The sequence below is a fragment of the Panthera tigris genome, chromosome C1 (assembly GCF_018350195.1).
Source record: "Panthera tigris isolate Pti1 chromosome C1, P.tigris_Pti1_mat1.1, whole genome shotgun sequence".
Lineage (NCBI taxonomy): Eukaryota > Metazoa > Chordata > Mammalia > Carnivora > Felidae > Panthera > Panthera tigris.
The window spans coordinates 208,547,035-208,558,079 of record NC_056667.1 but is presented as its reverse complement, the minus strand read 5'-3'; the positions used below and the strand labels follow the sequence as shown (position 1 = coordinate 208,558,079).

Below are 11,045 nucleotides of genomic sequence, written 5' to 3'. Positions count from 1 at the left end.
ATATAGCTGTTCCTCACTGCCATAAGGAATTTCAAATCAAATTAACAGTCAGGATCGTCTTTCTTGAACAACTAAGTGGTATTGTTAATGTGTTAAGCACTGAGGCTTCCAAACGCTTTGGATGGTGAATGTGACAGAAGGGACAAAAAGGGGGTAGTGGCTTCATGGTGGCTTCACTAATGCCTTGCTGCTGTTTCATCAGAGTCAACTGCCTGATGCTGTTCAATGACTTTAACTTATTCTGGGTGAGTCGCTCATGTTCCTATAGGAGAAACTGGAGCTTTCTTTCCCCTGAACTCTGATAGGATAAAACTGACTCGCTCCTTAAACTTGACCAAATCATCCTCCACTTGGGTTACGGACATTTTACTGAGCCTCTTCTTAAGCATTTCAAAGTTTCAAAAATAATGCCAATAGGGAGAGCACAGAGACTGTTTAGGGCAGTGAAGCTGTTCTGTATGACCCCATAATTGTAGTCACGTGTCATCGTGCATTTATCAAAAGCCACAGAATGTACAACCCTGAGAGCGACCCCTAATGTAAACTATGGACTCCGAGTGAGAATTTATCGATGGAGTTCATGGATTGCAGCAAACAAACTACTCTGGTGTGGGGGATGTTGATAGCCGTGTGCATGCAGGGGCAGGAATATATGGGAAGCCTCTCTACCTTTGGCTCACTTTTGCTGTGAATATAAAACTGCTCTGAAAAAGAAAGTCTATTAAGAAAAGTTAAAAAAAAAATAAAGTATAATAATGCCTTTGCCAAAATCATTATTTGGCTTAAAGGCATCTCCCATGATATACAGTATTCTCCTAAGGAACCTCAGGATTCCCTTTCAATTTGGTGTCTACTGTCCACTTCCAGCCTCCCAGGCCAAATTCTCCATACCTGGGAGGGGTGGTGAGGGGGAGGAGTTACGTAGGTAGGGGTTGTGGTCACCAGACATACTCGAGCCTCAGTTCTGGATCACCCAAGAACCCACGTCACCATAAACTTTTCAATGGCAGGGGCCAAGTCTGACTTATCTTGGCTTTTCCAGAATGTAACATAGTGCCTGGCACATATCATTTGCTTAATAAATGTTTACTGAGTCAATGAATAAACGAACAAACGAGAAAAACAAATGGAGATTCGGGAGTTGGGCAGAGGCGTTTAGTGGAGAAAAGACTTGAAGAAAAAAGAACAGAGAGGTGACAAAGCTTGTATTTTTAGTACCCCTTCTCCTGTTCCTTGGCAACTCTTGTATGAAGACAGGCAGAGATTGAGTCAGGAAGCCTCACTCCAGGTTTAGAAAACATTGTCGGGGTGACAGAAGAATCCAGTCCCATCCTTCCTGTTGGCCTTCGCTCAGCCTGACTCCTTGCTTGGGAACACACAGTTCAGAAGCTGACATTTCCAAAGCAGTGGCTTAGAGGGCCCCATGAATTTCAGTATCCAGAAATATAGGGAAGAGAGAAATTGGTCACGAGTCTGGCTGGGTCCGATACAGCCACAAAAATACACATGTGCAGACTCTCGTTGAAGCAAGGTTTTGAAATTCATAAAAATGAACACACATGAGCTCAGGGCAATTTCGACCCTCAATTTTGCAGTACGGGCTGACCGGGGCAGGAGTCATAGACTGGGGACCCAGGCCAGATCCCGCCCACGGACAAAAAAATGTCTGGCATAGGTGTTTTTTGTTGTTTTGTTGTGTCTTGTCTTTAATTTTAATGCATTGCCAAGATCTAGAAATTGAGAAATTGCAGATCAAATCTGGATTTCCGGCTTCTGGTGAAAAAGCAGATCTGGGAACAGCTGGTCTGTTTCCCGGTAGCCACGATGTGCTGGGGATTGGGCGGGGGGGGGGGGGGGACGGGGGAGAAGGGCAGCCTACTTCACCTGACTGGCCTCTCTCTCTTTAACCCACCGGCCTGGCCCTGTGGCCGCTGACACGTACACCCCCCGTTTCTCTGGACACCGCCCAGAAAGGGCCTTCATGGGAATAAAGCTGATGGAGAGGGCAGATTTGTGTGACATACTCCTGAAAGGATAACATTCCACTAATGAGCCCTTCTGTTTAGGAGGAATCAAAGCTTCCTGGAGACTTTCAAGCACAAGCTCCAACAGAGGATGTCACTGTACTGTAATTGTATCGGGTGATCTAAAGATCCAAGGATCAGGTTTTGTAAATAGGACCAATTGTTCCTGTCCTTGTTCTGGTCCACGTGGCCCATTTTAAGTGGCAGGAGAATGCCTTCATGTTTATGTCATGTATGTATCTGGGCCAAATGTCCAAATGAAAGCACGTTTCTTCCACATTTAACATTTCACCATAACTCAAATTAAGGAGAAACCGCTGAACGAGAAACAGTCTAAAAAAATTGGCTGAATTATGAAATTTGCACTTATTTGAAACACCATTTCCTACTGACATTTCCCTTCCGGCTGCCTCGGCATTAATGTAAGAATTATTTATGACTCAGCATTTCCCCACGACAGCTGCCCACAGGACAGAGCATGAACTGAAGAAAAGAAAAGGACCGCGGTGACTTCACCCTGTCCGCGCTGGCCCTCCTGGCTGAGGAGAGGCGGTGGCTACAGGAGGCACGGGCTTCCCTGGGGCCACGTTGGGTTCAGATCCTGCCTCTGGAATGTACCAGCTATGTGACCTTGAAGCTATTGTCTGCAACGGGGGTCAGCAAACAATTTTTATAAAGGGCCAGCTCGCGAATATTTTCCGCCTTGCTCTGCAGATAGTCCCCGGCACAATCACCCAACTGTTAGTGACTATTGTAGCACAAAACCAGCTGAACACAGTGTATTCGTCCCCCAGGGCTGCCAGAATGAAGCACCACAGACTGTGCGGCCTCAACACCAGACGTTCATTCTCTCAGGGTTCTGGAGGCCAGGAGTCCAAGATCAAGGTGTGGGCAGGGCTGGTTTCTTCCAAGGCTTCCCTCCTTGGCTCGTGGAGGGCCTTCATCTCGCTGTCTGCCTGCGGTGTTTCATTTCTGCGTTGTCTGTGTCCTAATCTCTTTCTCTATCTAAGGACATCATTCATATCGGATGGGGACCCACCCTAATCGGTTCATTCTAACTGAATCACCTCTTTGAAGGCCCCATCTCCAAACCCAGTCATATTCTCAGGTCCTGAGGGTTAAGACTTCAACATACGGATTCTGGGGGGACATAATTCAGCCCCTAACAGACAGCATGTTAGGTAAGCAGTCTCGCTGTGTTTCGATGAATCTTTGCACAACCAGGCTCGTGGCCACATTTCGCCTGTAGACTCGGGTTTGCGTGCACTTGGTCTCTACTGCCCCCTTCCTCCGGTCCCTCCCTCTCCTTATCCTCACTCACATCCTTCCACCTAAAAGCCTCTCCCTAAGGTCACCAGTGGCCTCATCTCTCTTGCCCCCAGCAGTGCTGGCTCCGCACAGGTGACTCCTTAGTGAGCCTCTCCTCCCCGGACTCTAGCGAGGCCACACTCCTTCGATTTTCTACCTTTCTGGCCCTCCCCTCTCCTGATTCTTTGCTGGCACCTCCTTCTCTAAACCACTAAATGGATTCTACTGCCTTAAAGCCCAGTGCTTTAAGGGGCTCTCCTCCTTTCTTGCTGTGTAATTTCTTCCCCGGTGATCTCATCACTTCCAATGTCAATTGCCCTCTCTAACCTGAGGACTCCCAAATATACAGCTCGAGGCCGTACATCTAACCCTTCCTGCGTATATCCTCTTGTCATTGCTTCTGTAATTTCGTGTGGTGCATCCTGGCTATTTGCTATTTGCTTTTCTTTAACTACGATAATCCCTGAGATAAATTTAGTTCCGTCCTAAAACCATTTCCATGGCTCATCTGCCCTGACTCGCCCCCCTGCCCCACAGTTGAGGTTGGAGCCCTCTTTCCCTTGTTCCCTGAGCACACTGTATGTTTCTTCTTCATTTATAATCACGAATGTGTGTGTTTGATTGAGGTCTGTCTACTTTGGAGGACAGGACACCCAAGAGAAGCAAGGATCCTGTCTTTTGTTCTCTTGGTATCTGAGCACTGAGCCCAGAGTCTGGCACACGCTGGAGTCTCAATCAATACACATGAGACAATCAAAGAACTTTAAGTAAAATAATTAAATTCTCTGAGATACAGGAGAATGAGTTGACTTCAGCTCAGAATATTTTGTATTAGGCTGTGCTTGGTTAGTTTACCATTTTGCTTATTTTATTTATTTTGGGAGAAAGAGAGAGTGAGTAGGGGAGGGGCAGAGAGAGAGGGAGAGAGAGAGAACCCCAAGCAGGCTCAACACTGTCAGCCCAGAGCTTGATGCAGGGCTCGAACTCACTAACCGTGAGATCGCGACCTGAGCCGAAACCAAGAGTCGGACATTTAACCGACTGAGCCACCCAGGTGCCCCTGTGCTTGGTTAGTTTAAGATGTGACCCTCCGGAAGGTTTTCCATGTATATTTCCATTCTTTCTATTTTCCTAAATTCTGCCTGTGTGGAAAGTTGAGGTCATTCGAAGAATGAACATCCTGGGCTCTACGTATTTCTTTAGTTTTGTGCATAAAAGAAGGGCTAGAACCCTGGGGGCAGACACTCTTGGTGCACATTCCAAGCCCACTACTCGCTAAAGGTGTGTGACCTTAAGTAACTTGCTTAATCTCCTTACTCGTCAGTTTTTTTCACCTGTAAAATGACGATGCTAACACCTGTGTTAAATATATGGCGTACGGACAGGGACTGACACAGTGCTGGCATTAGCAAAGGTTCCTTATTTGTTTCACAAACACTTATGTGCCTACAAATGGGAAGGGTACTGTTTCAGGTGGCGGTGGGGGCAGGGAGGAGGCACACTGCAGTGAGTCAGGGCAATCCTATGCTCGGGGGCTCACGTTCTGGCTGGGAGACAGGCACTAAAGACAAAGCCAGGGGTGCCTGGGTGGCACAGTGGGTTAAGTGTCCGACTCTTGGTCTTAGTTCAGCTCATGACCTCGCGGTTCGTGCGTTCGAGCCCCGCATCGGGCTCTGTGCTGATGGTGTGGAGCCTGCTTGGGATTCTGTGTCTCCTTCTCTCTGCCCCTCCCCCACTTATTCATTTCCTCTCTCTCTCAAAATAATAACTAAACTTAAAAAAGAAAGACAAAGCCAGGCAAGGGTATAGAGGTTGACAGTGAGGGGGCAGGAGGGGAGCATTTTAGCTGTGGGGATCAGGGAAAGCCTTCCTGGTGAGCTGAATGGAAGCAGGTAAAAAGTAGACACCAGAATGAAACAAGGATCCACACATGTTCATCCTTCTCCCCTTTTGCTTCCCTGAAGGCAGAATTCCCATGCCACCTGGTCACCAGGGAGAATGCCTCCCCCCCTACTCATGTCCGTCTGGGTGGGAGCAGTGCCGACAGCAATAGGAGGTGGCATTCAGGGGGCCCTGGGCTGCTATAGGCACAGATTGTTCCATCCAGCTGGGGGTTAAACGTCAAGGTCTTGGGCTTGGTTTCCACACTCCAGAAGAGTTGATATGCAAACCAGATTAGGCACAGAGAAGTGCTTCTGTGTAATGGAACTTCTGCTTGGAGAACGATAGGTGAAAATAAAACTTGAAGAAAACCCACGTCTCTTTCAGTTGGGTTTGAGGTAAGAGTGGGCAGTTTGTTTTTTGCCTTTGCTTGCCTCTGAACAGAAAACCAAATGAGTCAAAACACAGCCAGAATGGAATAACTTGAAGCTTAAGAACCTTAAGACTGCCCTGGTAGCTCTCAAGGATTCCTGGGGCCCCAGGGTCTAAGGAGGCCGAGTCGGCCATGTCCCGGTGTGGTTGCCTGTCTTTCCACGCTGCCTACTCCTGCAAGAGCCGGAACCCTTGGCTGAGTTATCGCACCAGCCTGTTGGACTTACAGAACATTTGAAAGTCTTCAGATCTTTGTACTCAATAATTTCTCCCCGCCAGGCTCCATATATTTTCTCCTATCTGGTCAATGTGAGGCAATGAGGGACAAAGAACCCTGTCTCCCACGAAGAACCTAGCTCTATTTTGTAACCTTAATAAACTTGAATAAGAGGACTTCCTTCCCATCTCCAGAATCCCTTTCCAGCCAGCCAGCTTGTAGCCACGAGGAGGTGAGTCCTTATTACGTGAGAGATAAATTTGCCTTCTAGGGGGACCAAGAATTGTCAACTTGTAAATAAGACATTTCAGTCAGATAAACAGTTGGACCACAGAGGCAGCTGAGAAATTAGAGAAGGTGTTGATACATTAAGATTGAAGAAGCCGAGGGGTGCCTGGGTGGCTCAGTCCGTTAAGCATCTGACTTTGGCTCAGGTCATGATCTCATGGCTTGTGGGTTCAAGCCTTGCATTGGGATCTGCGCTGACAGCTCAGAGCCTAGAGCCTGCTTGGGATTCTGTGCCTCCCTTGCTCTCCCCACTCGCACGCGCACGTGCGCGCTCTCTCTCTCTCTCTCAAAATAAATAAACATAGCTCCAACACAGTGGGGGAGAGCACACATCCAAGAACCACCCCTCTCAAAGTGCCGAGGTAGGAGATTCAAAAGTTGATAGATGCCTACTTTAATTCAAAAATGATACATCAATAAAATAAGGGTCCTGAGGAAGAAATTTGGTTCTTCCCATTTTCTCATTTAGGCCAACATTTATGGGGGCCTACTTTGTACAGGACACTCTTCCAGATGCTATAGAAGAAGAAACAGATGAATTTGACCCCCTCTTGGGACTGGAGAGCTTTCCCTTGGGGATGGTATGAGGTGGAGCAGAGAATAGAAAAAGAGATACGCACCGGACCTCTTGGGACTTCTTGTGTCTACGGCCTATTAACTTAAGATCACAACACTTGACCAACTGCCATGGTTCCATTCAATTCTAAGTTTTGGGAGCATAAACGGTCTGTCCTCCCAGATCCAGCCAATTCCTGGACCCCCGATGTGCTCCCAATGACCAAGTGTCCCCCCTTGGAGTATGGCCATTTGGATCCCAGCTAGCTTTATCCTTGTTTTTGTTTGTTTGTTTGTTTGTTTTGGGGGTTTATTTTGGCGGGGATGGGGGGAACACAAGTGGGGGAGGGACTGAGGGAGGGGGACAGAGGATCTGAAGTGGGCTCTGTGCTCACAGCAGCGAGCCCGATGTGGGGCTTGAACTCACAAACTGTGTGATCATGACCTGAGCCGAAGTCAGATGTTCAAGTGACTGTGCCCCCCTCGGTTTTAATAACGAAAGACCTCATCTTAAAATCTCTGTTCCCTCATTTTCAAGGCTGAGCCTCCTCTCTTCATTTCAAGGGGAAAATGACTAATAAAAAGTCAGGAATGATGACCTGGGTATTAGGGTACAAGAAACATGCTGTAGCAGGCTCCAGGTTACCTAAGATGTGTCCAGACTGATTCACAAGTTCAGTCACATTTCTGTTACAGCAGTGTAACGAAAACCAAACAAATTACCAATTATGTAGTCTGGCGTCAGCAGAGCTTTTATTATTATTATTTTTTCTTTAAAGCTTATTTATTTATTTTGAGGGACAGAGAGCACAAGTGGGGGGTGGGGCAAAGAGAGAAGGAGAGAGAGAACCACAAGGAAAACTCTGCACTGATAGTGCGGGAGCCCAAGGCAGGGCTCGAACTCACGAACCGTGAGGTGACGACCTGAGCCGAGATCCAGAGTCCAGTGCCCAACTGGCTGGAGCCACCCCGGCGTCCCCGCCATCAAAGCTTTAATTGGACAAACGTTTAGTAGTTTAGGTAGTGCGTTTAGTATACTGCAACGTGTATTTAATATAAGGCTGCCGGAATCCATCTGAATTTAGAAATTAGAAAAAGATGTTCTCAAAAGTGACGTAAAGACTCATCTCTGCTCATTTATACAGAGACTGTCTTCAGGAAGATGTAAGCCCCCAGTGCCCGTGGCTGCCTCTGTTTGCAGGAAGCAGGTGCCCCGGGGAGGAGGTGGGCCTGTAGTGGTTTCTGCTCTGCACTCACCTTTGAACTTTCTGCATTTTGTGCCGTGTGTATGCACTACCTACTCAAACCTAAGTCAGTTTTTATTACATGTTAAGTAATTTTTTTATTACATACAGAGAAAGAGCTGTAACGCTTATTTATTTTTGTCATGAAGTCACTCCCTCCGACACTTCTCCGGAGTCAGAAATTCTCTCGAGGCCTGGGGAAAATGACGAATCAAACTTTTTCTGACAGGAGAGACGAGCTCTGAAAATCATGCCTGACGGATGCAATGAAGAGTCCTGGCAAGGGACATGGTGCTGACAGGTGAAGGCGTGCGCATCTGACGGGATTCGGACTTTACACCAAAACCAAGATAGAACAAGGAAAAAGACGCGTTTAGAATAGCTTCCTTGCTTCTGTCAGTGTATTCAGCGAATTGGTGTACTTTCTCATCCCCTCTCCATCCTCACTCAGCTAACCGTGGAGTCTTGCTCGTTTCTTCTGAACGAGCTCGTTTCTTCTGAACTGACACGACAGTTGAGAGACCCGCTGCTGGTTCGGCACGCGTCGCTGGCTGTGTGCATTTTCCGCTGTACGATGGCTCCCTGTGGCCCGGCGGTGACCTGTGGACGCCTCTGGGCCTGGAGATTGTAAGACTGAGCGATGCAACCGGGATTATAGGAAAGGATTAGCAGCAACACAGCCCAGCCAACGCGTGGAGAGAGGTGAGACGTGTGCCTCCATCCGGCCGTTTGACAGAAGTGTGCCAAGGTTTATGTGCGGGGACGTGGCCAAAGAGCCCTTTTTGTGATGCCCTTTGACCTTTTGGGGAAAGTGAGCCGCGTGCTTCCAGGGATGTGTCCCAAACATTCACCTGCAGCCCTGACTCAAAAGGGATACCGAGGGGCTGGATACAGAGTTTGTCACGACATCATTCACTGTAAGACGAAAGAGGTCTTGGGGCTCCCGGGGGGCTCGGTTGGTTGAGCGTCCGGCTTCGGCTCAGGTCGTGATCTCGCCGTTCCCAAGTTCGAACCCCGCGTCAGGCTCTGTGCTGGCAGCTCAGAGCCTGGAGCCGGCTTCGGATTCTGCGTCTTCCTCTCTCTCTGCCGCACCCCACCCCCTCCGCCCCCAGCCCTGCTCACTCTCTGTCTCTCTCTCTCTCTCAAAAATAAATAAACATCAAAAAAAATAATAATAAATAATAAAGGAGTCTTTTCTGGGGAAGGTTTATGGGCCTTGCCATCTAATGAGTGGTACATGTGTATGGGGAGGGGTGGCCACAGTTATAGCCTTTCTGTTCCTGTTTCCTCAAAACCCACTTAAAAAAAAACAACTTGTGACAGAACAGCTTCTAGAATGGCTTCTACAATACTTCAAAGCTTCTAGAATACTAGAAGGCTTCCAGAATACTAGAAGCTTCTAGAACAGCTTCTAGAATACTTAAAAACGCTGGCAGTGAGCCAAGTCATGGTGCTACAGGTAGGAATCTGAGGTAGCCATGGTCTCCCACAGAAGTGCTGTGTTACATGGCATTTAGAGGAGTCAGAGTTGGCTTCTGGCTAAAGGGATTAGGGAAGGTTCCGCAAAGAGGGGCTTGCATTGTTCGCTTTGTCGAATAAACCCCAAATCAGTGAATTGCAAGCAGGCCGAGCCAGAAATCATCTCGGGGGCCAAGACCACACGCTTTCCCTGCATCCCCTTGCGTTTGGTAAAAGGTCGCGGCATCCCGGCTCTCCACTGTGCAGTCGGATCCACCAGAGCCAGATGGTCTCTCTAAAAATGTGGCCTGTGGCCACGATCGGAGAGTCGAATGTGTGACGTGCATTCTCTTTCAGAGTGAGAATAGATCATATAAGACAGCGCTGGTTGGCCTGGCTCCGAGAGAAAAGAAGCTAATAGATGAAAATATGTGCCCGAGGTTATTGATTTGTGTCCTTATTTATTCATCCTTCCCTCCTACTAGAAAGTGAACTTCAGGAGGGCGGGGGCTGGGGCTAGGTGACCCAGGACTGCAGCCGAGCCCCTAGACTTGGACGTCTGGCACATGGCGAATAAATACACGGTACGTTTTCCTCGAATGCATGAGGGGCTTTCTCAGAATAAAGTTTTGTGATCTGTGATGGATACAGCTGCTGATTCTCTGCAGTCTTGAAGTCTGTTTTTTGTGTGTGAATGTCCCAACAGAGGACAAGTCTTGATGACAGTCAAGGATTGCGGCACAGACTTCCCTACTGCCCTGAACTCAAGGACAAGAATTCCTCCCGGCTCCTGATAGGCTGCCTGCAGAGTCTGACTTCACATCCAGCCTCTTGATTAGACTTCAGGGCCACGCTTGCCCCTCCCAAACATATTTTATTCATTCCTTTTAGCTCCGGGAGGTGAGCCAAGAATTCCAGGAGGAGGCGGAGTCCTTTTCCTGGCCCCGGCTGACGTCTGAGCACATACCGCCCTCTAGCGTTTGCCACGCATTTGACAAAATCCTTTCCAACATCCGCTGAAGCCCCGTGAAAGTGAAGTCTTCTAACAGCTCGCAGGCACAAAGATCTCAGCATTCGTGGGGGAGGGAGAACAAACATGCCAGTCTGCCCAGAATAGTCCAGAATGCTGTGAAGATGGCACTGACTATCCAACCCAGAGCTTTGAAAATTAAAAGAAATAACATAAAAGCAGCCTTGTTAGAATCCACATTCAAGGGTTCCCAGACAGAAAGTTCTACTTTGTAATGGAGTTGGACATTTTCTGTAAACTGAAATTAAAATGTTTTTAATGTTTATATACTTTTGAGAGAGAGAGAGAGAGAGAGAGAGAGAGGCAGAGAGAGGGAGACACGGAATCCCAAGCAGGCTCCAGGCTCTGAGCTGTCAGCACAGAGCCCGATGCAGAGCTTGAATTCACAAACCGTGATACGACCTGAGCTGAAGCCAGACGCTTAACTGACCGAGCCACCCGGCGCCCCTCCATAAACTGAACTTTAGACTATGAAGTAGAAGCATGAGGATGTCCCTCTAGCTTTTTCATGCTCAAGGTATTGCCTTTCGAATCACCTTTCATATCCTTTTTTGTGTTGTTCATTCATTCACACACCGCATACACACACACTCACACATACACAGAAA

General features: G+C 48.0%; 1 long non-coding RNA gene across 1 annotated transcript; it reads left to right on the top strand.

Annotated features, from left to right (window-relative positions):
• The first annotated feature begins 9,345 nt into the window (after positions 1-9,345).
• LOC122241040 lies at positions 9,346-10,616 on the top strand. Its single transcript, XR_006220965.1, has 3 exons — positions 9,346-9,408; positions 9,893-9,991; positions 10,299-10,616. It is a non-coding gene; the product is annotated as an uncharacterized LOC122241040 (long non-coding RNA).
• The last annotated feature ends 429 nt before the right edge of the window (positions 10,617-11,045 follow it).